Source organism: Lactuca sativa, chromosome 4, assembly GCF_002870075.4.
Source record: "Lactuca sativa cultivar Salinas chromosome 4, Lsat_Salinas_v11, whole genome shotgun sequence".
In the NCBI taxonomy this organism is placed as follows: domain Eukaryota; kingdom Viridiplantae; phylum Streptophyta; class Magnoliopsida; order Asterales; family Asteraceae; genus Lactuca; species Lactuca sativa.
This window is the reverse complement of record NC_056626.2, coordinates 407,333,804-407,361,621: the sequence shown is the minus strand read 5'-3', so window position 1 is coordinate 407,361,621 and position 27,818 is coordinate 407,333,804. Positions and strand designations below refer to the sequence as shown.

General features: G+C 35.1%; 1 long non-coding RNA gene and 2 pseudogenes across 9 annotated transcripts; 1 reads left to right on the top strand and 2 right to left on the bottom strand.

Moving 5' to 3' along the window:
• Positions 1-3,892: 3,892 nt before the first annotated feature.
• LOC111921935 (uncharacterized) lies at positions 3,893-9,025 on the bottom strand (annotated as a pseudogene).
• Positions 9,026-16,620: 7,595 nt separating this feature from the next.
• On the bottom strand, positions 16,621-19,522 carry LOC128125890 (uncharacterized; annotated as a pseudogene).
• A 3,590-nt stretch (positions 19,523-23,112) lies between these two features.
• Positions 23,113-26,547, top strand: LOC111921708 (uncharacterized). 9 transcript variants are annotated; one of them, XR_002860263.3, is made up of 5 exons: positions 23,113-23,420; positions 23,582-24,244; positions 24,344-24,421; positions 24,850-24,966; positions 25,326-26,547. It is a non-coding gene; the product is annotated as an uncharacterized LOC111921708 (long non-coding RNA). The 9 variants fall into 9 exon arrangements; XR_006191118.2 differs by having other exon boundaries at positions 23,121-24,244; positions 25,326-25,473; positions 25,571-26,547; XR_002860262.3 differs by having other exon boundaries at positions 23,121-24,244; positions 25,326-25,779; positions 26,155-26,547.
• Positions 26,548-27,818: the final 1,271 nt, after the last annotated feature.

Genomic DNA, 27,818 nt, shown 5'->3' with positions numbered 1-27,818 from the left:
TCCACGGATTCATGATCTCTCTGATCAGCTTTAGAATGCATCTTGGTTCTCCAAGATCGATTTAAGGTCATGGTATCATCAGATGAAGGTTAGAGATGAAGACTTAGAGAAGACAACGTTTTAAACTCGTTATGGTCATTACGAGTTCGTGGTGATGCCGTTTGGGCTCACCAACGCACATTCGGAATTTATGGATTTGATGAATCAAGTGTGCAAGCCAATGCTTGATCGTTCAGTCATTGTTTTTATCGATGATATCCTGGTCTATTCCAAGACCAGGGAGCAGCATGAGGTGCACCTTCGAGAGCTTCTGGGAGTTTTGAGACGGGAGAGGCTTTATGTCAAGTTCTCGAAGTGTGAATTTTGGTTACGGGAGGTCCAGTTCTTAGGACACCTCGTTAACCAGAATGGGATTCTGGTCGACCTTACCAAGATGGAGGTTGTTATGCAGTGGGAGGTCCCAAAGTCTACTTTGGAAATCATAAGCTTTCTAGGTTTAGCAAGATATTATCGGAGATTTATTCAGGATTTCTCCAAGGTTGTTGTACCCCTTACTTGGCTGACGAAGAAAGGCATGAATTTTCGCTTGGGGTTGAGCAACAGGCTGCGTTGATTTTTTTTTTTTGCTAAAGAAAATGCTACGTTATCAATAAAAACAGGCTATAACAAGTCATGCTCCTTTTAGAAGGTAATATAGACTTTAAGCCCTTAGAAAACTAAAAAAACGAAAAAGAAAGAAACATAACATAAGGAACTTTTTATAGGAACGAAATGTTTATTTTCAAAGTGTAGGGGTCAAAACGAAATGTTTGTATTTAGAGGGTGTTTGACATTCCTTTTGAAATTACTTTTTTTGACTTTTGGCTTTTTTAAAAAGTCAAAAGTTTAAAAAGTTGTTTGGTAACTTCAAAAGATCTTTTAAATTGATTTTTTAAGAAGAAGAAAAATGAGGTGGTTAAGAAGTTACGAATATGTGACTTTTACCAACTTTTGGCTTGTTTCCCTTTGCACCTTCAAAAGTTTACATAAACACATTTTAAAGATTTTTTTAGGAAAAAGAAATAAATCAAAAATTTGTTTTCTAAAAAGGACCTTTTAGTTTAAAATGCTATCCCAAACACCCCGTGATTTGAGTTTTGTATATCTGACGGGAGAATCGACGAGAGCTCGGTTGCAGCTATTGAAATGGCGGAAGGACAAAAACTTAAAATTGCCCCAAAATGAATAAAGTTTGATAAAATTATGGAGGAGGTGGAAGAAGATCGAATCAGTCTGTTACCAGATTGCTTGCTTCTTGAATTCCTCTCTCGTTTACCTTCTACAAAATGCACCATAAGAACAGGTACACTCTCCAAACGATAGGAACATGTATGGACATGTCAATTTTGAACGAAATGTTGTTAATCAATCCGGTTCGGATTTCGTTTTGATGGTCAACAAAACCCTACCTCAATGTCGCCAAATGAAGCTCAAGAAATTCAGAGTGCACACCACTTATGATATTCGATTCGAATAACAACTCAACACTTGGATTTGTTATGCTATAAGTTGCAACATTGAAGAGTTTAATTTAACGTTTTCGAATTTGAAATGGGGAGTTAAGTTTCTGTAAGATGAATTCTTCTTAACCAATTCATGTTTCACTGATATCACATTAATTATACAAGTAACAAACAAAGTTGATAAGAAGTTTCTTTTATTCATAAAAAAATGACAAAATTACATAAATGGTCCTCATGGTTGACAAAATCGACCAATTATGGTCCTTATGACGAATTCTTTACACAGATGGTCCCTGTGGTTTCAAAATCTTGCAAAGACAGTCCTTTTGACTAACGGCGTTAACTTTTTCAGTTGAGTCCTATGTGAAATGACATATTTGTCCTTCATGCATAAGGACGCTTTATGTAATATGTTTATACCACAGGGACCATTTATGTAATTTTCTCTATTATTTATTATTTTTTTATTTATTTTAATTATATATTTAAGGATTTAGATTTGTTTAAATTTATTGTTTAATATATATATATATATATATATATATATATATATATATATATATATATATATATATATATATACATGCTAACATTTTTTAACGTTTTGCTCAAATTATTTTTTCTAATCTTTTTGACATTTTCTTCAAGTAAATTTATTAATGTTTTTTATGTTGACGTTTTATTCGAGTATTATTTATCTATTTTTTTGACATTATGTTCGAATACATTTTTCAACATATAGTATGTTTATATTTGTTAAAGGATTTCACGGCTATTGTAATTATAATTCGTAACTTAATTCACTTTTAATTATGTTTTCATTTTTTTTTCTTTTATCAGGTTATATAATTATTATTTTTTAATTCAAATATTTAACTATATAAGGTTGTATAATTATTATTTTTGTAAACTAATTTATTAACATTTTTTACAAAAAAGTGTAAAATATTTGTTAAACGTAAATATGATTAATATAGATTAGGTAGACATAGGTTAAGCTGAGACCGCCTCACAACGTTGCCGAGAACGACCAAGTCATTTCACATTGGATTTAAATGTAATTGTTTTGAGTGATTTTTTTTTGTTTTTAGCAGTGTTGTAAAAAATCACAACGCAAGGGCCTCTAATCGGTCAGGTAGCGCTTAGGGATTAAACTGAGATTAATCGGGACCTAATTGTGATTTTTTTATAACACTGCTAAAAAAAAAAAAAAAAAAAAAACCCTCGAAATAGTTACATTTAAATCCAATGTGAAATGACCTAGACGTTCTTGGCAACATTTTGAGGCGGTCTCAGCGTAGCCTATGTCTACCTAATCTATATTAATCATATTCACGTTTAACAACCATTTTACACTTTTTTTTATAAAAAAATGTTAATAAATTATCTTACAAAAATAATAATTATATAACCTTATATACTTAAATATTTGAATTAAAAAATAATAATTATATAACCTGATAAAAGAAAAAAAAATGAAAACATAATTAAAAGTGAATTAAGTTACGAATTATAATTACAATAGTCGTGAAATCCTTTAACAAATATAAACATACTATATGTTGAAAAATGTATTCAAACATAACGTCAAATAAATAAATAAATAAATAAATAATATTCGAATAAAACGTCAACATAAAAAACATTAATAAATTTATTTGAAGAAAATGTCAAAAAGATTAGAAAAAATAATTTGAGCAAAACGTTAAAAAATGTTAGCATATATATATATATATATATATATATATATATATATATATATATATATTAAACAATAAATTTAAACAAATCTAAATCCTTAAATATATAATTAAAATAAATAAAAAATAATAAATAATAGAGAAAATTACATAAATGGTCCCTGTGGTAGAAACATATTACATAAAGCGTCCTTATGCATGAAGGGAAAATATGTCATTTCACATAGGACTTAACTGAAAAAGTTAACGCCGTTAGTCAAAAGGACCGTCTTTGCAAGATTTTGAAACCACAGGGACCATTTGTGTAAAGAATTCGTCATAAGAACCATAATTGGTCGATTTTGTCAACCATGAGGACCATTTATGTAATTTTGTCTAAAAAAATATATTGTATAATTTAGTCATCTTCATGGTTTCACATATACAGAATACAGTATGTAGTTTAATACACATTGCTTCAATAAGAATCGACTGTAATTGTACACAACATACATTAGTAGTCTTTACAAATTACAAACAAAAATTGTCTCCAACCTCTATATTTCATCATTAACACAAGTCAAACACTCAAAACTCATCATCCTATAATGAAGTTGCATTTTCCAATTTCACCTAAAACACAACCAAAATTCATCAAAAAACCAAAAAAATCCCACACTTTTAATAACAATCCATCAAGAACCAACAAGTTTATACCTTTTTCAGATACTTTTTGTGAAGTGTCATAGCCCCCGAGCAAGATTTCTTAGCATCCAAATTCCATGAAGTGTCATTCAATATCTGTCAAAAAAGATGAATCAATCAATCAAGAAACACATCATCATGATGAAAATGTTGAAGGAAACTTTTGTGTTGTTAAGAAATGAAAAAGAAAAAGGTTTGACCTTGACAACATCATCGAGTCCCTTGGCTTCTGTGAGCAATTTGACACTTTTCTCCTTGAGGACACTTGCAACAAGAAACACAGAAATGGGGAGAGTTTCTTCATCTTTAGCCCCACTTCTCAAAATTTCCCTTTCAAATTTGCCACATTGTCGTGATGATTTTGGTTTTGCTTTAGCATCTTCAGGTCTATCAGAATCAGGTTCCTCATATAAATTGTAAAGATCAGGATCATACTCCAAAGCCCACATCATCTGTTTCAAATTCATTAAGTCATGTATTGAGTAAAGTGGCTAAATGAGTAATGATGTTTGTCTGAATAAAGTTTGGTGTCTTTATAAGGTTATTATTATTATTTATTACCTCCCATAAATACAACGAATCACCAAAAGAAAGTTCTCTTCTGAACAAAACCATAAGCATTCTGTCACAACTGAAAATTTTGAGCCATGTAATCTATACATTCAAGTTAATGGGAATCAAAAACTTCAATCAAATACAACATGCTAGAACTACAAATAGTCATCAAACAATTGGAGACCCTAAAAGTCCTTGTTAAGTCCATTTTGGATTAGGACTCCCTTATTGGATCCAAACGGACCAATAAGCTTCCAATTAGACTATCATGGGCTTAGAACCCTAATTGGGCTCTAATTGGACCCACACTTATTTATTTCAACATTTTGGGCCATGTTGGACCTAGAATGAAATAAATCACAAGCTTTGATCCATAATTTAACCTAACCTAGCTTAATAAAGCATAAAAATCACAATTTTATTTTATAAGGCCAATGAACACCCAAACTACCTCAAATATTGGGCTTAAGGGCAAAAAGCCCAAAAATCTTTTTTTTTCCCCACCATTCTCGGCCCAAGGCCCAAACTCAAGAGGATAAGAAGAGAAGTTGACTTTGGTTGCCACCTCACTATTACCCATAGGACTTCCATGCATTATTTCCCATTCTTCCATGCATATCACTTCAAATATCACCTCTTCTTCTCTCCTCTCTCTCACTCTCGGCCATACACACACACACACCAAAAATCTCTCACAAATTCTCTCTAGATCACTCAAGAACATCTCTCCCTCTCCATCCAAAATCTCGAAAATTAGGAAGCATTCAAGAAGGTTCTTCCACAAAAATCATCATCTAAGGTAAGGTTTTGCTTGGATCTATGACTTGTATTCCTTATTTATCAAACATCTCTTCCTAATCCATGCAAAAATCATGATCTTGCACTCTAGAAACCCCCACAATCTCGAAAAGTTCATCAAGGAGTGCAAAGGCCAAAAATCACTTCATTTCTTCCAATCTTTCTTCAAAAACCGAATCAACACCTAAGGTGAGCTTCATACCCCCTATTTTCTGTTTTTATGAGTTTTGTGGGGGGGGGGGGGGGAATACAAGTGAAAGTGTAGATCTATACGTGTTTTGTATGCCTTGTATGATTTCCATGCTTATATGTATGCTTTTATGTGTTTTAATGTTGGATCTAGCCATAAAACTCCTCCAAATCGAGATATAACTTAAGTTTTATGATTTTAGCATGAAATGTATTTCTATATACAAAGTGTTTCAAGAAAGATAGCTAAATGGTTTAGTAACAATTTTCTTTAAGCTAAAAACCCAAATTTGGGGCCAAAAATGTGAAAAATACAAAATTAAGGGCCCAAATTGACATTTCACAGATTCTGATGGACGAAGTGTGCCAAAACAGTATCCATAAAACTATTTCTGGAATTATACTCAATTAGAGGGTTAAAAACATAAATTTCAAGCTTAATGGGCTAAAAATGAAAATTTCGGCCCAATGAGGCCCATTATGCGAATTTTTCTGTTTTGGAGGGCCAAAACTGTAATTTTCTGTAAAACAGTGGACTATAAGTGTCCCAAATCCTTTTCAAAGGTTTAAAATGCTTTTTAAATTTAAAAAGGACCAAAGTTGCAAAAGTTTCACGATTTGGGCCAAAATTGTCAAAGTTGCGAAAAGAAGAGGTTAAAACCTAGAAAATTGTATTTTCAGGGACGTAAACTGTTTTCTATGAAAAATATGCTGAAAAATATTAATTTCAACAATTTTTGGTGTTAAAATGTCAAGAAAAATAGTTTAAGGACCAAACCGGGAAGTATTTAATAAAAAGGGTTGAAAATGTAAATTTTACAAATAATGAGGGGCTGAAAACAGGAATATTTCAAGGCTAGTTCAATATACACAATTTGATTAAATAATGGCATCGCGGCTATCGACGAAATACAATACACTACAATACCAAAAGTCGTTGTTAAACGAATTGGTTCGGTCTCGAACCAATAAAATCCGAAACTACTAACACTACGACACTATGACACTACGACCCTATGACGCTATGACACTACGACACTACGATTCATACAACTAACGATTTGGAATTCACTATACATACGAGTGTGCACAGACGTCTACGCACCATCTTTGGGCCCCAAAAGTGTAAAATCTTGTTCGTTGAGCCTAGCTAGCCCAATGACCTGATCTTAAGGCCCGAAGACCTCTATCTTACGAAGTGTTGGGTTTTACCAATCCGACACGACGTAACCGGACTTTCAATGGCTGTAGACTACTGGTCCCCAAGGGTCCTTTAGTGTCGCCAGTGGAGTCTGCCTTTTTGCGAGGCGGGTCTGGGACCCCTCGTACATTTTTATCCCCAACCGGTTAATGGAGTCACCGGGGTCTTCGTGACCTCTTTCTCTTCGGATGTGGGACTACACCTAGTCAGGGCGATTGGATAACGCGATTAGTACTGACGACGCCTTCGGGTTCGTTAGTATAACTATAAACTGGGCGTTTGTGTAACGCGGGTTTGTAGTAAATAATCCTGCTCGAGAACCTTCCAACGTCGCCTGGGACTGACACTATACGCTATGCAATGGTTTCAATGTAACTTCACGTAATTCAAGGAACTAGGAGAACATCGGGTTTTCCTAGGGTTTTGTTTTAATACATACAGATTCAAAACGCATACAACCTTGATGAACAAATTTTCTTTAAGTATAGAAACAAACAAGCATACCTATGGATCTTCACAACATTTTCAAAAGCTTTTCTGTTCAGAAAATATCGGATTTTCTGGTGGTTTTCAAACAATACAAAACATTGGATTTCAAACACTACTTATGAACTCACCAACATTTCATATGTTGACGATTTTCAAAATACTTGTATTCTCAGGGAACCAGTGAATCAAAAGAAATCACATTCGGTGACGGTTGCAGTTTATTTATGTATGAATCGAACAATTTAATTTTGGGAATGTAATGTTTAAACAATGTATGACATGTAAACGCTACTGGTTGTACTATGTTAATGAATGGTGACGAATGTTGTTATGTTTCATATATATTCAATGTTATGGTATTCAATTGAGTCACGACAGCCCCCGGACGTTTCCGCCGTCTGGTTCGGGGGTGTCACACATTCTGAATGCGAATAAATAATCACCACCACCTAGGTGATTTGCATTCATGTTAATATTAGTTTTTTTTAGCATTTTTATTATTATAAAAAATGTAAAAAGGTTAAAAAGTTATTAAGAAAGTACCCAAGTGTTGATGAAGCTTAGGGTCAACAACTTGAATAACATTTGCTAAATTGCAAAGTTGTGACTCAACCCCAACAGATGCCCCTACGCATTTGAAATTCCCTCTCTTCAAACCCATAAATAAAATCACATTTAATTTCTTGACATACAATCATTAATTCATTACTCATAGCTTTACAAATGATAATACGTTAGGGTAAATGAATATATATATATATATATATATATATATATATATATATATATATATATATATATATATATATATATATATATATATATATATATATATATATATAAATACCAATCTACGCATTAAACGTTCAAAGCACTAAAATGCATCTGCTTCATCTTCAAGAAGCATAATCATAGGAGAACAAAGATCACTCATTCCTGTTTTGATACGTTTACAAAACATACAAATCATAATTAGAATATTTCACATACCATTTTTAAAAGGGTTTTACAAAATATAATAATAAAAAAAACCTTCAAGAAAAAGAAAAATTTAAATGATTAAATCAACATCCACCTTGACCATAACCGACTTCTTTATCAAACCAAGCATACACCGAAAGAACATCCCACAATTTTGACAAGTTCTCCTGTTTTTCATAAAACACAAGTATCCTGTCTGTTCGAACCACATCAAGACCTATTATAAATAGTAAAATCCAAAGATAAAAAAAAACACTACATTATAATTATTAAACAATGTTGGAACTTGAAAATGAAATGATTTTAAAACATGTACATGATAGAATCTTTATATATCAACCTATTTGATGTAGGGTAAGTTTCCATTGGATTATCTTATTGTCTTCTTCCTTTGGGACAGATATTTCTTTGCCTGAATTGACTACAATATATGAAATGTATGCATTAGTAAAAGTGTAAAACCATTTAAACAACTATTAATTTGTGACATTTGTCAAAAGGGGAAAAAAAGATTACTTGTTGCTTGAGTTGTTGGTGTCATAAGTTTCTCAGGGTTTGCTTCTAGAAGCACTATTGGATCTTGAGTTGGGGTTTCATCTTCTGTTATTACAAGAGCAGTTATAAACTTGCCACTTCCAACAAGTGGAAACATGTATGTGCATAATTCTTTTAGTCTTCCATATTCTTCTATAAAATCATAAAAACGAATATATATATATATATATATATATATATATATATATATATATATATATATATATATATATATATATATAAAAGTGATCATCATAAAAAAAAAAGAATTATAAAGAGAAAATACTTAAATACCTTCTTGTTAGGCGTATCTCTTTTCTCTCCTCATATGTACTCTTGGGATCAAAACAACCGAGTAAAAATTCTCATACTTCTCCTCTAATCGTTGGATGTATCCCCTTAGTTATATCAACGATTCATCAAAAAATGTCAAATTAAGTACAAATTTAATAGAAATTTCAAATTTACGTTAGTAATTTGGCTGGGAAAATAAAAACGTACACCATGATAAATTCGACCAAGGGTTTGGCCTATATCAAGATGACCGTCTGGACTGAATGCTGATTACCACTTCCTTACACTAAGAGTCTTCCCCTACTAGATAAGCATTTTACGAATTAGAAGCCTTAAAAAGAATCAATTTAAATGATTGTATGCTAAATGATAGAAGTACTTAAGTTCGAGCCATACGCCTAGTCAGTAGGACCACAACCTCACGGAAACCACGTACACTCAACATCTTTCCGATTCGTGACAAGAGGATGCCTCGCCGACCTACTCGCGGAAATCCCGAACCAATCCCGCCCGAAGTTGACTCCACTGCTTTCCAGGCAGCCGTGTCTGCTACGGTCACAGCAGCTATGGCACAACTTCACCGAGGAAACAATGGAGGAGGCAATGGTCAAGGCTCCGGAAGTTCGAACAACGGGACGAACCAAGGACTCACTAAAACGTGCACCTACAAGGATTTTGCGAACGCCAAACCCCGAACTTTCAACGGCACTGGAGGAGTGATCGCGCTGAAACGATGGATCGAGAAGGTAGAGTCGGTATTCGAGATATGCGAGTGCCCCGAGCAGATGAAGGTGAAGTTCGCGGCCTGCACTTTCGTGGACCAAGCACTCACTTGGTGGAATGGCCACGTAGAAGCTATGACGCTCCCTGTAGCCAACTCTATACCCTGGGTATAAATGAAAGAGATGTTAACGGCTGAGTACTGCCCCCGAGGTGAAATACAGAAGATGGAGCAGGAACTGTGGAATCTCACGGTGCAGAACGGGAACATCGATGCTTACATATCGAGATTCAGTGAACTATCTCTGTTGTGCCCGGGAATGATCACATCAGAGGGAAAGAAGATCGAACGATTCGTTTGGGGACTGACATCCCCCATTCAAGGGAATGTGATAGCTGCGAACCCTGAAACTTTTGACAGTGCGAAGAGATTGGCAAAGAGGCTGTACGATCATAACAACAAAAGAGGTGAGAAACCAATAGAGACTGAGAAGAAAAAGGAGGGTGATGGCAGGAGAGGGAAGAACCCCAAGAGGAAGGGGCGTCAGGGCCCCGAGACCTCTAAAAGGCAGCAAACAGTGGCAGTTAACGCTGTCACCGCACCGGTTCCAGTCACCCCACATGCTCCAGCCTCAGCTGCTTCAAATGCTTCAAGACCCTATTCCGGTAGTCTTCCCAAATGCAACAAGTGCAGTTTCCATCACCAAGGAGAATGCCGGGAACTCCATTGCACCAGTTGCAACCGAAGGGGACACACTGCAAGGTTCTGCAGGACTTATCCTTCTCAGAACCAGAGTCAGGGAAACAACCAGAACAACAACCACCCCCGCAATAACATCAACACCCATACCGGCGGCAACAACGCAGGGCCTAGCCACACCTGTTTTGGGTGTGGAAGGACGGGACATTTCCGTCGAGATTGCCCTAACAACAACAACTCAGGAAACAGAGGAGAAGGAAGAATGCTGACTATGGGTCAGAGTGATGCAGTTCAGGACCCCGCAGTTGTGACCGGTACGTTCCTCCTAAACCACACTTATGCATGCATCTTATTTGATACCGGAGCGGAGCGAAGTTTCGTAAGCGAGAAGTTTAAGCATTTATTAAAACAACAACCCCAGAAGCTAAATGAAACCTATACGGTGGAAATGGCCAATGGGAAAACCGAATCCACTAGGGAAATCTACATCGGATGTACCCTAACCCTAAATCAACACGTCTTACGAATAGATCTGATGCCAGTATCAATTAGGAGTTTCGATGTGATTATCGGCATGGATTGGTTAAGCCCCCACCATGCTGAGATTATGTGCCATGAGAAGGCCGTTCGCCTTCGTCTCCCAAATCACGAAACCCTAGTAATTTACGGAGAAAAACCCAATACGAATCTTCGTCTCATCTCGTGCATCAAAGCACAAAAACACTTGCGAAAGAACAATTTGGCGTTCTTGGCTCACATACTGGACAAGACCAAAGAAGAAACTAACATCCAAGACATTCCGGTAGCGTGTGAATTTCCGGACGTGTTTCCCGAAGATCTTCCAGGAGTACCCCCAGAGAGACAGGTTGAGTTCCGAATCGACCTCGTTCCAGGAGCAACTCCCCTCGCTAAATCACCATATCGGTTGGCACCTGCTGAAATGCAGGAATTATCCAGCCAACTCAGTGAGCTTCTGGACAAGGGATTTATCCGACCTAGCTACTCGCCGTGGGGAGCTCCGGTGCTCTTTGTCAAAAAGAAGGACGGATCTTTCAGAATGTGCATCGATTACAGAGAGTTGAATAAACTAACTGTTAAAAACCGCTACCCACTCCCGAGAATCGATGATCTATTCGACCAGCTCCAAGGAGCTAGCTATTTTTCTAAAATAGATTTACGGTCTGGATATCACCAACTCAAAGTCCGAGAAGAAGATATTCCTAAAACCGCTTTTCGAACCCGCTACGGACATTATGAATTCGTCGTAATGCCCTTCGGTCTAACAAATGCACCCGCCGTATTTATGGACCTAATGAATCGAATCTGTCGACCGTTCCTGGACAACTTCGTCATTGTGTTTATCGATGACATTCTCGTTTATTCTCGAAGCAAAGAGGAGCATGGCCAACATCTCCGACAAGTCCTAGAGACGCTGCGATCGGAAAAACTTTACGCCAAACTCTCCAAGTGTGAGTTCTGGCTTCGGAGTGTGAATTTCCTAGGCCACGTGGTTAGCCAAGACGGAATTCATGTGGACCCCTCTAAGGTCAAGGCTGTGGAGGGATGGGCAACTCCGACTACGCCCACAGAAATTCGTCAATTTTTAGGCCTAGCAGGCTACTATAGGAGATTCATCCAAAACTTCTCTAAAAACGCCAAGCCACTTACCTTGCTTACGCAAAAGAGCGTGCCATTCAAGTGGACAGACCGACAAGAGATTGCGTTTCGAACCTTGAAGCAAGCTCTCTGTAGCGCTCCTGTGCTATCCCTACCTGAAGGAACGGAAGATTTTGTAGTTTACTGTGATGCGTCAAATCAAGGCTTAGGTTGCGTTCTCATGCAACGTGGAAGAGTGATAGCATATGCGTCCCGTCAACTAAAGACGCACGAAGTAAATTACACAACCCATGACCTAGAACTGGGAGCCGTGGTCTTCGCTTTGAAAATTTGGAGGCACTACCTGTACGGTACAAAGTGCACCATCTTCACGGACCACAAGAGCCTCCAGCACATCTTGAATCAGAAAGAGTTGAACATGAGACAACGAAGATGGGTGGAATTGTTAAACGACTATGAATGCGAGATCAAGTACCATCCAGGCAAGGCCAACGTAGTAGCCGATGCCTTAAGTCGGAAGGAGTACTCTAATCGCCGTACGAAAACGCACTCGATAACCATTCAGTCTCATTTGGCCACTCAAATTGCATCAGTCCAGGCAGAGGCTATGAAAGTGGAAAATAGAACTAGCGAAGCATTACGTGGAATGGAGAAGAACCTGGAAGTCAAAGAGAATGGGGTATACTACTTCATGAACCGTATTTGGGTCCCAAAAGTCGGAGGGTTTAGGGAGACCGTTATGAAGGAAGCCCACAAGACACGATACTCCATTCATCCCGGTTCGGACAAGATGTATTTGGACATCAAGCAACACTATTGGTGGCCTAACATGAAGGCGGAAATCGCTACTTATGTTGGTAAGTGCCTTACGTGCGCCAAAGTAAAAGTGGAGTACCAGAAACCTTCCGGATTGTTACAACAACCGGCAATTCCCGAGTGGAAATGGGAAGGGATTTCTATGGATTTCATGACCAAGCTGCCCAAGACGTCGAACGGATTAGACACCATATGGGTAATAATCGACCGACTGACGAAATCGGCCCATTTCCTGCCAATCAAAGAGTCCTACAAGATGGAGAGATTGACGCGGTTGTACCTACGAGAGATCGTAAGACTCCATGGAGTGCCAAAATCTATCATCTCGGATAGGGACAGTAGATTCACGTCGCGGTTTTGGCAATCACTCCACAAGGCAATGGGGACTCATCTCGATATGAGCACCGCGTATCACCCACAAACGGACGGTCAGAGCGAACGAACCATCCAGACGCTCGAGGACATGCTTCGTGCATGTGTGATAGACTTTGGAAAGTCTTGGGATACCCACCTGCCGTTGATCGAATTCTCATATAACAATAGTTATCATTCGAGCATCAAGGTGGCCCCTTTCGAAGCACTGTACGGGCGTAAATGTAGATCACCGTTATGTTGGGCTGAAGTAGGTGACACCTAGCTAGCAAGAACGCATACGTCGGATAGGGCAATAACAGGACCGGAAATCATTCGCGAGACCACAGAAAAAAATTGTCCAGATCAAAGCTCGATTACAAGCATCGCGTGACCGACAAAAGAGCTACGCCGACAAACGACGAAAGCCCTTAGAATTCCAGGTCGGTGATCGAGTATTATTGAAGGTCTCACCCTGGAAAGGGGTTATACGTTTCGGAAAACGGGGAAAGCTGAACCCGCGATACATTGGACCTTTCGAAATCGTCGCCCGAATAGGCCCGGTAGCCTACAGACTACAACTACCCGCGGAGCTAAACGGTGTACACCCCGTGTTTCATGTCTCTAATCTGAAAAAGTGCCTATCAGATGAAACCCTTGTCATTCCTCTTGACGAAATCGAAATCAATGAGAATCTCCTGTTCGTCGAAGAACCAGTCGAAGTCATGGACAGGGAGGTGAAGCGTACTAAGCAGAGTCGCATCCCGATCGTGAAAGTACGGTGGAACGCAAAGCGTGGACCAGAATTCACATGGGAACGCGAGGATCAAATGAAGCAGAAGTACCCTCACCTATTCTAGCATTCTCAAATCTAGCTTTCAAACAGAATTTCGGGACGAAATTCCCTCTAACGGGGGGATGATGTCACAACTGAAAATTTTGAGCCATGTAATCTATACATTCAAGTTAATGGGAATCAAAAACTTCAATCAAATACAACATGCTAGAACTACAAATAGTCATCAAACAATTGGAGACCCTAAAAGTCCTTGTTAAGTCCATTTTGGATTAGGACTCCCTTATTGGATCCAAACGGACCAATAAGCTTCCAATTAGACTATCATGGGCTTAGAACCCTAATTGGGCTCTAATTGGACCCACACTTATTTATTTCAACATTTTGGGCCATGTTGGACCTAGAATGAAATAAATCACAAGCTTTGATCCATAATTTAACCTAACCTAGCTTAATAAAGCATAAAAATCACAATTTTATTTTATAAGGCCAATGAACACCCAAACTACCTCAAATATTGGGCTTAAGGGCAAAAAGCCCAAAAATCTTTTTTTTTCCCCACCATTCTCGGCCCAAGGCCCAAACTCAAGAGGATAAGAAGAGAAGTTGACTTTGGTTGCCACCTCACTATTACCCATAGGACTTCCATGCATTATTTCCCATTCTTCCATGCATATCACTTCAAATATCACCTCTTCTTCTCTCCTCTCTCTCACTCTCGGCCATACACACACACACACCAAAAATCTCTCACAAATTCTCTCTAGATCACTCAAGAACATCTCTCCCTCTCCATCCAAAATCTCGAAAATTAGGAAGCATTCAAGAAGGTTCTTCCACAAAAATCATCATCTAAGGTAAGGTTTTGCTTGGATCTATGACTTGTATTCCTTATTTATCAAACATCTCTTCCTAATCCATGCAAAAATCATGATCTTGCACTCTAGAAACCCCCACAATCTCGAAAAGTTCATCAAGGAGTGCAAAGGCCAAAAATCACTTCATTTCTTCCAATCTTTCTTCAAAAACCGAATCAACACCTAAGGTGAGCTTCATACCCCCTATTTTCTGTTTTTATGAGTTTTGTGGGGGGGGGGGGGGGGGGGAATACAAGTGAAAGTGTAGATCTATACGTGTTTTGTATGCCTTGTATGATTTCCATGCTTATATGTATGCTTTTATGTGTTTTAATGTTGGATCTAGCCATAAAACTCCTCCAAATCGAGATATAACTTAAGTTTTATGATTTTAGCATGAAATGTATTTCTATATACAAAGTGTTTCAAGAAAGATAGCTAAATGTTTTAGTAACAATTTTCTTTAAGCTAAAAACCCAAATTTTGGGCCAAAAATGTGAAAAATACAAAATTAAGGGCCCAAATTGACATTTCACAGATTCTGATGGACGAAGTGTGCCAAAACAGTATCCATAAAACTATTTCTGGAATTATACTCAATTAGAGGGTTAAAAACATAAATTTCAAGCTTAATGGGCTAAAAATGAAAATTTCGGCCCAATGAGGCCCATTATGCGAATTTTTCTGTTTTGGAGGGCCAAAACTGTAATTTTCTGTAAAACAGTGGACTATAAGTGTCCCAAATCCTTTTCAAAGGTTTAAAATGCTTTTTAAATTTAAAAAGGACCAAAGTTGCAAAAGTTTCACGATTTGGGCCAAAATTGTCAAAGTTGCGAAAAGAAGAGGTTAAAACCTAGAAAATTGTATTTTCAGGGACCTAAACTGTTTTCTATGAAAAATATGCTGAAAAATATTAATTTCAACAATTTTTGGTGTTAAAATGTCAAGAAAAATAGTTTAAGGACCAAACCGGGAAGTATTTAATAAAAAGGGTTGAAAATGTAAATTTTACAAATAATGAGGGGCTGAAAACAGGAATATTTCAAGGCTAGTTCAATATACACAATTTGATTAAATAATGGCATCGCGGCTATCGACGAAATACAATACACTACAATACCAAAAGTCGTTGTTAAACGAATTGGTTCGGTCTCGAACCAATAAAATCCGAAACTACTAACACTACGACACTATGACACTACGACCCTATGACGCTATGACACTACGACACTACGATTCATACAACTAACGATTTGGAATTCACTATACATACGAGTGTGCACAGACGTCTACGCACCATCTTTGGGCCCCAAAAGTGTAAAATCTTGTTCGTTGAGCCTAGCTAGCCCAATGACCTGATCTTAAGGCCCGAAGACCTCTATCTTACGAAGTGTTGGGTTTTACCAATCCGACACGACGTAACCGGACTTTCAATGGCTGTAGACTACTGGTCCCCAAGGGTCCTTTAGTGTCGCCAGTGGAGTCTGCCTTTTTGCGAGGCGGGTCTGGGACCCCTCGTACATTTTTATCCCCAACCGGTTAATGGAGTCACCGGGGTCTTCGTGACCTCTTTCTCTTCGGATGTGGGACTACACCTAGTCAGGGCGATTGGATAACGCGATTAGTACTGACGACGCCTTCGGGTTCGTTAGTATAACTATAAACTGGGCGTTTGTGTAACGCGGGTTTGTAGTAAATAATCCTGCTCGAGAACCTTCCAACGTCGCCTGGGACTGACACTATACGCTATGCAATGGTTTCAATGTAACTTCACGTAATTCAAGGAACTAGGAGAACATCGGGTTTTCCTAGGGTTTTGTTTTAATACATACAGATTCAAAACGCATACAACCTTGATGAACAAATTTTCTTTAAGTATAGAAACAAACAAGCATACCTATGGATCTTCACAACATTTTCAAAAGCTTTTCTGTTCAGAAAATATCGGATTTTCTGGTGGTTTTCAAACAATACAAAACATTGGATTTCAAACACTACTTATGAACTCACCAACATTTCATATGTTGACGATTTTCAAAATACTTGTATTCTCAGGGAACCAGTGAATCAAAAGAAATCACATTCGGTGACGGTTGCAGTTTATTTATGTATGAATCGAACAATTTAATTTTGGGAATGTAATGTTTAAACAATGTATGACATGTAAACGCTACTGGTTGTACTATGTTAATGAATGGTGACGAATGTTGTTATGTTTCATATATATTCAATGTTATGGTATTCAATTGAGTCACGACAGCCCCCGGACGTTTCCGCCGTCTGGTTCGGGGGTGTCACACATTCTGAATGCGAATAAATAATCACCACCACCTAGGTGATTTGCATTCATGTTAATATTAGTTTTTTTTAGCATTTTTATTATTATAAAAAATGTAAAAAGGTTAAAAAGTTATTAAGAAAGTACCCAAGTGTTGATGAAGCTTAGGGTCAACAACTTGAATAACATTTGCTAAATTGCAAAGTTGTGACTCAACCCCAACAGATGCCCCTACGCATTTGAAATTCCCTCTCTTCAAACCCATAAATAAAATCACATTTAATTTCTTGACATACAATCATTAATTCATTACTCATAGCTTTACAAATGATAATACGTTAGGGTAAATGAATATATATATATATATATATATATATATATATATATATATATATATATATATATATATATATATATATATATATAAATACCAATCTACGCATTAAACGTTCAAAGCACTAAAATGCATCTGCTTCATCTTCAAGAAGCATAATCATAGGAGAACAAAGATCACTCATTCCTGTTTTGATACGTTTACAAAACATACAAATCATAATTAGAATATTTCACATACCATTTTTAAAAGGGTTTTACAAAATATAATAATAAAAAAAACCTTCAAGAAAAAGAAAAATTTAAATGATTAAATCAACATCCACCTTGACCATAACCGACTTCTTTATCAAACCAAGCATACACCGAAAGAACATCCCACAATTTTGACAAGTTCTCCTGTTTTTCATAAAACACAAGTATCCTGTCTGTTCGAACCACATCAAGACCTATTATAAATAGTAAAATCCAAAGATAAAAAAAAACACTACATTATAATTATTAAACAATGTTGGAACTTGAAAATGAAATGATTTTAAAACATGTACATGATAGAATCTTTATATATCAACCTATTTGATGTAGGGTAAGTTTCCATTGGATTATCTTATTGTCTTCTTCCTTTGGGACAGATATTTCTTTGCCTGAATTGACTACAATATATGAAATGTATGCATTAGTAAAAGTGTAAAACCATTTAAACAACTATTAATTTGTGACATTTGTCAAAAGGGGAAAAAAAGATTACTTGTTGCTTGAGTTGTTGGTGTCATAAGTTTCTCAGGGTTTGCTTCTAGAAGCACTATTGGATCTTGAGTTGGGGTTTCATCTTCTGTTATTACAAGAGCAGTTATAAACTTGCCACTTCCAACAAGTGGAAACATGTATGTGCATAATTCTTTTAGTCTTCCATATTCTTCTATAAAATCATAAAAACGAATATATATATATATATATATATATATATATATATATATATATATATATATATATATATATATATAAAAGTGATCATCATAAAAAAAAAAGAATTATAAAGAGAAAATACTTAAATACCTTCTTGTTAGGCGTATCTCTTTTCTCTCCTCATATGTACTCTTGGGATCAAAACAACCGAGTAAAAATTCTCATACTTCTCCTCTAATCGCTGGATGTATCCCCTTAGTTATATCAACGATTCATCAAAAAATGTCAAATTAAGTACAAATTTAATAGAAATTTCAAATTTACGTTAGTAATTTGGCTGGGAAAATAAAAACGTACACCATGATAAATTCGACCAAGGGTTTGGCCTATATCAAGATGACCGTCTGGACTGAATGCTGATTACCACTTCCTTACACTAAGAGTCTTCCCCTACTAGATAAGCATTTTACGAATTAGAAGCCTTAAAAAGAATCAATTTAAAACGTTAGGATAAATCAAATTCCAATTTGTAATTTTAAACATGTTCGTCGTCTTCCTCGTAGATCCAACATGAAGAAAAGAACTTTTAGCAAACAGTGAAATTGATTGGTATATATATAAATATGATTATAGAAGAGAGATGGGTTTACCTTGATTTTAAATTTGTTTTTAGGAACATCGGTGCATTCAGCTCGAACTTCATAAAATGAATCTGTCGGAAGCCCTGGGTCTTTCCACAATATATTCATCATCTCTTGTTAACTTATCTCTTCAAACAAAACTTGAAATTCGTGAGTTTTTTCTTTTTGTTCTTTGAACCGATCCAATTGATTCAATAATGGTACACCCCGAACCCTAAAACACCCGACGAAACACAACTCATATGAGATCTTGGTGGGAATACCCAAAGCGACAAACTTTTTTTCTTGTTTTCTCTTCCTTTTCGTTATCAATTATGGGGTTTGTTTGTCTATTTTTCTCTTTGTCGATTTGAGCGGAGTTGGGTACATGTTCTTCGTTCTGGATGGGTGGAGGCGGCGGCGGTGGTGGTGGTGGTGGTGGTCAGATGGTGGTGGTAAAATGAGCGGAGTTACCGCATTTTCTGATTTGCTAAAGCTTTTTCCGAGAAGAAGATCATTATTCTCAAATAATTGCACGATTTTCCTTCTTCTATGTTGAGTTGTGGAGCGCAAAAGACGTGAGAATGTGAGATCGACGAATGTGAGGTCCGGCCGCCGTGTTTCACGGGGAGGACTCGTTTAGTCGTTTGTCACATTTCATTGTATTAAAGCTGCGAAAAATCGATGGAGACAAGAAGGCCTGAGGAGGAAACAAGTGTTTTGATTGCACGCTCCTGTGGGCGCATGTTTGATGCGAGGAGTTTGAGCATGAGTCGTCTAGTTGACCCATTCATAAAAGGTGTCGTCGTCTTCGGGTGTTGCTATTGGCACCTGATTTATGGGTAAAAACCACCGTCAAAAACCATTTTGACTTTGACTTTGATAAAATAATTTAATTTAATGTGACTGATGTGACTTAAAGATAATAAATATCGTGTTTTGATTTTCTTCGCAGCTTATCAAACAATCAATTTATATAAATTAAATAATTTTAACATTTTTATCCTTATAGTTAAAATATATATTTACTTTATATCATTTTCTATTTAAAAAAAATTACTTTTAGTCCTTACTTTAATTTAGTATATATTGATACTTCAACTTTTTCACACACATTTTATATATATATATACACAAATGGTCCCTATGATTTAGGGTAATCTATGAGTTAGGTCCCTAAATTTTTTCTTAACTTGGACAGTCTCTATTAAATCTTTTTGTTGTACGCTTAATCTTACCTAAAAAGACTGTTATTATCTTATTAACTATTTTAATTAATATTTTATTTACAAATAACTATATTTATATTTATAGTTATTTAACTTACCGTATCGATTAAGGAATAATCGTAGATTAATATGAGCTTAATCAATATAGAAATTAAAACAAAATATTTATATGAAAATAATCAAAGATAAATAAAAATATAATAATTATTATATCAAATCCATTTTTTATGTATAGTTAAATAAAAATACAATAACTATTTAATGTAGTTTTTTTTGTCTATTTTGTTATATCATTAGTTTATGTGTTTTATTTTTTTAATTCAGCCTGAAGAGGTTTTATTGTTACTTTTTAAATGTGTGATCTTAACTGTTATGATAAACAACTATCAAAATAATAATTATATTTTAACAACTGTTTGTTAAAAGAATAATCTTAAATAAATCCACCGCCTATTAATACCTATTAAGTATATATTGTCTGAAATAATAAAAAATTCTCTTCGTCTTTATTTTAACAAAAGAAATATGATTTAAATTAAAATACGAGGGGATTTTTTTTAATATTTAAGGCAATATATACTTATTGGGTATTAAAAAGTGGTAGATTTTATTTAAGATTATTCTTTTAACAAATAATTATTAAAATATAGTTGTTATAACAGTATAATAGTTGTTTTTTTTCTTATATTTAAGATTATTCGTTTAAAAAGTAACAATAAAACCTCTTAAAGTTGAATAAAAAAAAGTAAAACATATAAACGAATGATGTAAACGAAAAACATATAAAAAAAATTAAATAATTATATTTGATATTTGATAGTTATCCGGAGTTCTATTTTAATTTGTTTATTCGAGCATATATATATATATATATATATATATATATATATATATATATATATATATATATATATATATATATATATATATATATATATATATATATATATATATATATATATATATATATATATAATGTGAACGAACAAAACTTAAAAAAAAATATTAAATTGTATATTTGATTATAACACCCCTGATCGCTGTTGCTCTATCTTAGATCGGAAACTACCCCGGTGAAGGAGTTTTGGACAAGAAAGAGCACGTCGGAACCACCGACTGCCACTTCCTTTCGCAATAAACTCCAGCCGCTTCAACCACCCTTTCGACCCTCCTACTTCATCACGATAGCCCCATGTATCTCCTCCCTCTTTCTATTCTTCTTCTCATCGCAAAACCCTAGCCCTCGGCACCGGTAACCAGCAGCGGCTCTACAAACCCTAGTAGAGACGACGACTTGTGGTTTCTGGCACCACTGTTGACAACACACTAACATTTCAGGTCTGGTTTCAAACACCACCTCAGATCTGTGAGAGATAGAGATAGAAAAAGAAGAAAAATGGTGTTTCAAATCAATGTGAGTGAGAGAGAATCGATTTTTGGGTTTTGTGTGTGTGTGTGTGTGTGTGGTGGACGGTGGTTGAAAACAGAAGAAGATAGGAGGTTAATTGGTGGACGCTTCTTCTTCCCCATTGAACAAAGCCGTCAGGGACTGTTTGTGATATGGGATTTCTTCAGCTGGCAACGGTGGTGATCTGGAGGTGGTTGAGTCGTCTTGCCATCGAAATAAAGGGGATAAAAGGGGTGGAATCGAGGGAGGCAACATTTATGTTTGAGGTTGTGTTTTTCCGGTGACCGAGAGAGAGAGAGAGAGAGAGAGAGAGAGAGAGAGAGAGAGAGAGAGAGAGAGAGAGAGAGAGAGAGAGAGAGAGAGAGAGAGAGAGAGGGGCCCTTTTTTTATTTTTTTAATTATTAAAATAAATAAATTAGTATTATATTTAAAAAAATGAAAGAAAAATGGAAAATAAATACCCCAAGGGTATAACAGTCATTTCACTATCTGGAGGGACCAAAAACGCAACGAAACTAGCTCAAAAGGACCACCAATCCAAAAAAGTCATGGTTTGGACTAAAACCCCAAAAAAACGCATACCACAGGGACCATTTTTGCAGTTTTTTCTACTACTACTAATAATAATAATAATAATAATAATAAAATGTTAAATAAAAATGGAAAAGAAAAAGGAAGAATAAGTTAGTATTTTTATATGAAACAATGACCAAAACTATAATATTTATAAATCATAGGGATATAATCTGTTAATTTTTAAACTTAGGACCAAAACTATGAATCAGACTAAAGCTCAAGGACCATTTCTGTAATTTATTCTAAAAAGACATGAAAATGCTTTTGAAAAACGGACACTGTCTGTGTGTCGTTAACTTTTAATGATTTTTTAATTAAGTTTATCGGTGGGTTTTGAATCGGTGGGTTTGAATCGATGGTAATTCAATTAAAAAATTATTAAAAATGAAATGAGTGTAGATATGATAACCGTGTCCACTTTTCAAAAAAATAGTTTCATGTTCTTTTTAGAATAAATTATAGAAATGGTTCTTGAGCTTTTGTCTCATTCACATTTTTGTATTCTAAATTTAAAAATTAATAGATTGCATCTCTATAATTTATAAATATTACATTTTTGGTCCTTGTTTCATTTAAAAATAATAACTTATTCTTCCTTTTTCATTTTCTTTTAACAATTTATTATTATTCTTATTATTATTTATTCTTACCTTTATTTATTCATATTTGTTTTAGGGTTTAAAAGTCTTTTAATATTTTTGCCGTCATATTCGAATATACAATTTAATATACCTTTTTTTTAGTTCTGTTCGGTCACATTATATAATATTTTTTTAAATATATTTTGCTCGAATAAACAAATTAAAATAGAACCTCGGACCAAACGCACAACAAAAAGTTGTAATAATGACTGTTCGAGTTAAAAAAAAAAGTTAAGGATCAAACTCGTAGATTATCTCAAACCACACAATATATATATATATATATATACTCTATTATTAAACATATTACCCATTTCTTGAAAATTAAAAGGTATACCCATTACAACATAACGTACAATCTTATCAAGCTTCCATTCTAACAGTATACCTCATTGTATCTTTACACTGTCTTTAGATCTTGAAAACACTAAACCTTAACTTCCTCTAGCCGTCAAAACACACACCTCTTTTGTCTCATTCCTTGTTCTTTCAAGTTTCCGGCAGCCCTCCGGTGCCACCACCCTCCTCACGCTTCCGCTACAACCTGGAATAACTCACCGACCATTCCTTCCTCCGTTAACCTTCTCTACCTCTGTTTTTCTTCATAAAACAACCAACGCACACGTGTCTTTGCTCAAGAAAAAGGTAACAGATATCCTACTTTTCAAACCCTAATCTAGCCACCGCCATCGCACCATTCATTAGTCACCAACTTCTTCTCTCTCTTAATCTCTCGATCTCTCTTCCTCAATTTCTTTAGTCTAAATCACCATCGCCACCTGACCAATAGAAAATACAATGTACAGATGTTACACTTGTGTCTCTGCTCAAGGAAATGGTAATGAAGATGTAACTTTTGAAGCCCTAATCTAGCCACCTACCATCGCACAAATCATCAGTTGACAGCATATTCTCTCTCTCTCTCTCTCTCTCTCTCTCTCTCTCTCTCAGACAAATGGACTTCGACGACCACCACTGTCATCTTCTGGTGCTTACATTTATCCCCATTAATGAGAAATGTAAATGAGGCTTAGCGTTATCCAGGTTAATTATTCTCCTTTCTCTATCTACTCAAAGTCGATGTAATTCGCATTTCCCATCAATTTCAAGGATACCAAAGCTTTCAATCCCGATAGGGATTTTGGTAAAATGCTTTCATCTTTTCAAAATTGGGTTTTAATCAACAAGAATCGATCTAGAACTAAGATAAATGGTGTGGTTGTTTTTATTTAATACGGTTTTTTAGTACACTTGCTCTAAATTTCTTCCTGTTGTTGTCAATTTTTGTTACTGCCTCCAAAGACAGGTCATTTCCACCAAGGGGAATGGTTTTGGTGCTTATATTTCTTCTTGATGCAACATGTCCAACAAAACAAGGTGATCAAACAAGTCCTAATGAATGCCTAACTGAGGCTTTAAGGCCAACTGTTCACTCTTTCTACAAATTCTTAACAACTTCAGACATATTGGTAAATTTTCTTATTCTTATGTTCTGTAACCTCTAACCCTCTACCCCTTTCATTACTCTCTTTTTCATGCTCCAATTCGCCAAATTCTTATATTTTCAGGACGTGACACAAAAAACTCCTACTCAGGGGGTAACAGGAAAAATCTTCATGGAACTGAGTGGCAATTTAATATACAAGGTTCTTATACTTAACTTTGTTTCTTTATTTTGTTTTCTAATATTCTTTTACTCTTTTGTGAATATCAATACTGATGAATATAAGCTTGTCCAACTGGGTAGGCCCTGTTGGATTGGACCTTAGGCATGGGGCAATACCACCTACTGAAACAATTGACAAAGGGACAATAAAAGCAATAACCGATCCCTACCGATCCCTCCCTCTCCCTTTATCTCCTAGAAAAACAAAAATATCAGCATAAAAAATATTTCATTTGGATTCTGTTTCACTTGCTCAATATGTGTTTATTTGTTTAAAGTCCTCAATTGTCCCAAAGTGAAGCTGTTTAACCTTATTATTTGGGTTCTAATCGAAAATGGAATTTTAGATTTTCTTTAGTTTTAAATTTGTGATTTGCCTTTTAATTTGGTCGTTGTGTCTTTTGGCAGGAGGGTCAGTTCAGCAGACAGTAGCCAAACATAAGTATGCATCGAAAAACCCAGTCCTTCCATGATAAGAAGACGTAGTGACCATGTTGTAAAAGGATATTGAAAGCCTGTCTTAAGGTAATATGGTGATGATAGCAACAATTACTTGGTCTTAAAGTAACTCATGAGGTTGTAGGATTCCATTTTCATTTGGATGAGATGATTTTGACTTGCAAATGGACAAAACAATTTATGTTTCTCATCATTAAGCTCTAATGGAAGTGTACATTTAAGTTCTTTTTTTGTCTATTGTGAATTTTAAGGTCTGATGCTTAATGCCGATGTCAAAAAAATGTATTATTTTTGGTGTAGCAAGTCAGGTCTGATGCGGTTTTAAAAAATGTTTTAGGGCTAATGTTTTTTTTTTGTTATTGTTTAATGACTTAGTAGAGGTTTGATTTTTTTGTTGAAAAATGTCTGATGTGTGAAGCGATTAGTTGCAGAGCCTATGTATGCTTGGGATGGTGAAACACATCACAGTGTTGGAAGAACTATTGAGATAGAAAGTGATGGTCTCCTGATAATTGAGATTCCAAACCATGGCAAGCTGATCCTTTTGACATGGAAAAACTAGAGGACTTTAAGGTAAATCAACAAACACATCTTTCAAATTTTTTTAAGGGAATTTTATGTTCTTTAACAAATATGACTTATGAGCAAATTATCTGATATGGAATGGAAGGTTAGAGATTGGTTGAGAGTTAAGGCTTCTGTGTCCTCAATACAGGTGGGAGGACATAACCAGGAATAATATTAGGTTCATCCACAGTTTAGAGGAAGATGGTGACATGGGAATTGCCTTATGCTTAAGAAGGCTCTAATATTCTAACTTTTTTTTGAGGATATTTCAGAAACTTATCAGCGATGAGGCTCTTTGGTGGAAATGCAAAAGTAAATTGCTATTTATTGAAGCCGTGAATCTATGAATTTGAGTATAGTAGGATGTTTTGGTAATTATAACATAATACTTTGAATATGTTAATATGAGTATATTCGATTGGTTTAATAATTCCTAAAATACTGAAGTAGGTTGTTATTGTTTAACTCTCAATACATTACTTTTTCTTGCATTTGACCTCATCGGAGAAATGAAAGTATTTTGATTTTATCTTGCACACACAAATCCTATGGTAGCCTTGGGCTATAAAGTAATAGAGTAGAAGCATCTACTAAAATTTAATAAATCATTTATAAAGAATTGGGAACATATGATTTATTAGTTTTTTTAATTTTATTTCATGGATTAATGTTTATTTCTCTTTTTAGGTATGTGTTGATCATAATGATGTTGATCTTGACAGTGAACCATGCTTATTGGTGAAAGATACAAATTATACATGTTTGAAACATAGTTGGAAGCCTCTCCTAATTGGAGACCATATTTGGACGATTTTTGCTCCTAATGTTGTTTTGTCCCAGATGTTAAAGTTGGTTAATTTCGTTCTTCTGTTGCTTTGCCTCACTCAATTGGAGATCATTTGGGACCTTTCTTCCGATGGGGTGGTTGCATGATAAATATATGTCCTTTTAAATGGTGTTGTGTTCCCTGTTCTAGAAAATCATAATTCTTAAATGTTTTTTTTAATATTTCTGTACTTGGTCAATCCTCTTTCCTGTTAAAAAAACTTATTTATGGTGAGGTTGTTGCCAATTTGCATACTCCCCCTCCCTCTCTAAAATTTGTTTTATTAATGTTGTTTTGTATATGTGGTCTTTTTAGTTCCTTATACTATCTTTTATGGTGATATGCTCCGGTTAGCTTTATATACACAAAAAATAACAATAAAAAAGAATTAGAGCGTTATATATTTTGTGGTGACATGCTCCGGTTAGTTATATGGTTTTAGTAACGGTTGTAAGGATTATTCATCTTGTTACCACTTCAACCATTTAATTTCACAAAGTGGTGTATAACATTAAAATGAGCAAAAGAAAATGGAATTTACATGCATTTTGGTGAGCCGATTCTTCAATCACTAAAATAATTTTTTTTAACCTTTTAACTATTTAGGGTATAAAAGTTTACTTATAAAATAATGGAATAAATCTAAATCATTAATGGCAAAAAAATCGAGTACTTAATGGAATAACCTTAAAATATCGTTGATTTAATTAAAAGTTGATAGAATGTTTTCTAAATATTCATTGCACAATAGAAATAATTGACTCTTGAAACTATTCACTTAAACGAAAAATTTTACCATCCACCGCCTGCATGTCGAAAGGAATCTAATTGCTAAAAGGACTATTCTCCTAGGCCACTTATATAACAACGTATTCCTGTCAAAATGAAACAATTCGTCGAAAACAAGATTACTCACCCCCTCCTTCCTCCATTATTCACACCTCTCGCTTAGTGCGGGTAAACGACTACTTTATATATATATATATATATATATATATATATATATATATATATATATATATATATATATATATATATATATGGTAAATTGAAGTAATAAGGATTGAAACAAACTTTTTTAAATAGAAAATAATATAAACTAAAAATATGTTTTAACTGGTAAAAATGTTAATATTAATTAACGTTTGATAAATTGATAGTTGGATGGGGTGGGAAGAAAACTGTTCAATAAAGATGCTGTAGATAAGGGGATTTTAAAGATACCGGAATAAACACAACCACCGATTCAAAACCATTGACAGTAAACTTAATTAAAAAATCATGTAATAATTAACGACAAACAGTGTCCGTTTCAAAAGTATATTCATGTTTTTTTTAGAATAAATTACAGAAATGGTCCTTGAACTTTGGTCTGATTCATAGTTTTGGTCCTAAGTTTAAAAATTAATAGATTACATCTCTACTTTATAAATATTACAGTTTTGGTCCTTGTTTCATATAAAAATACTAACTTATTCTTCCTTTTTCTTTTCCATTTTTATTTAACATTTTATTATTATTATTA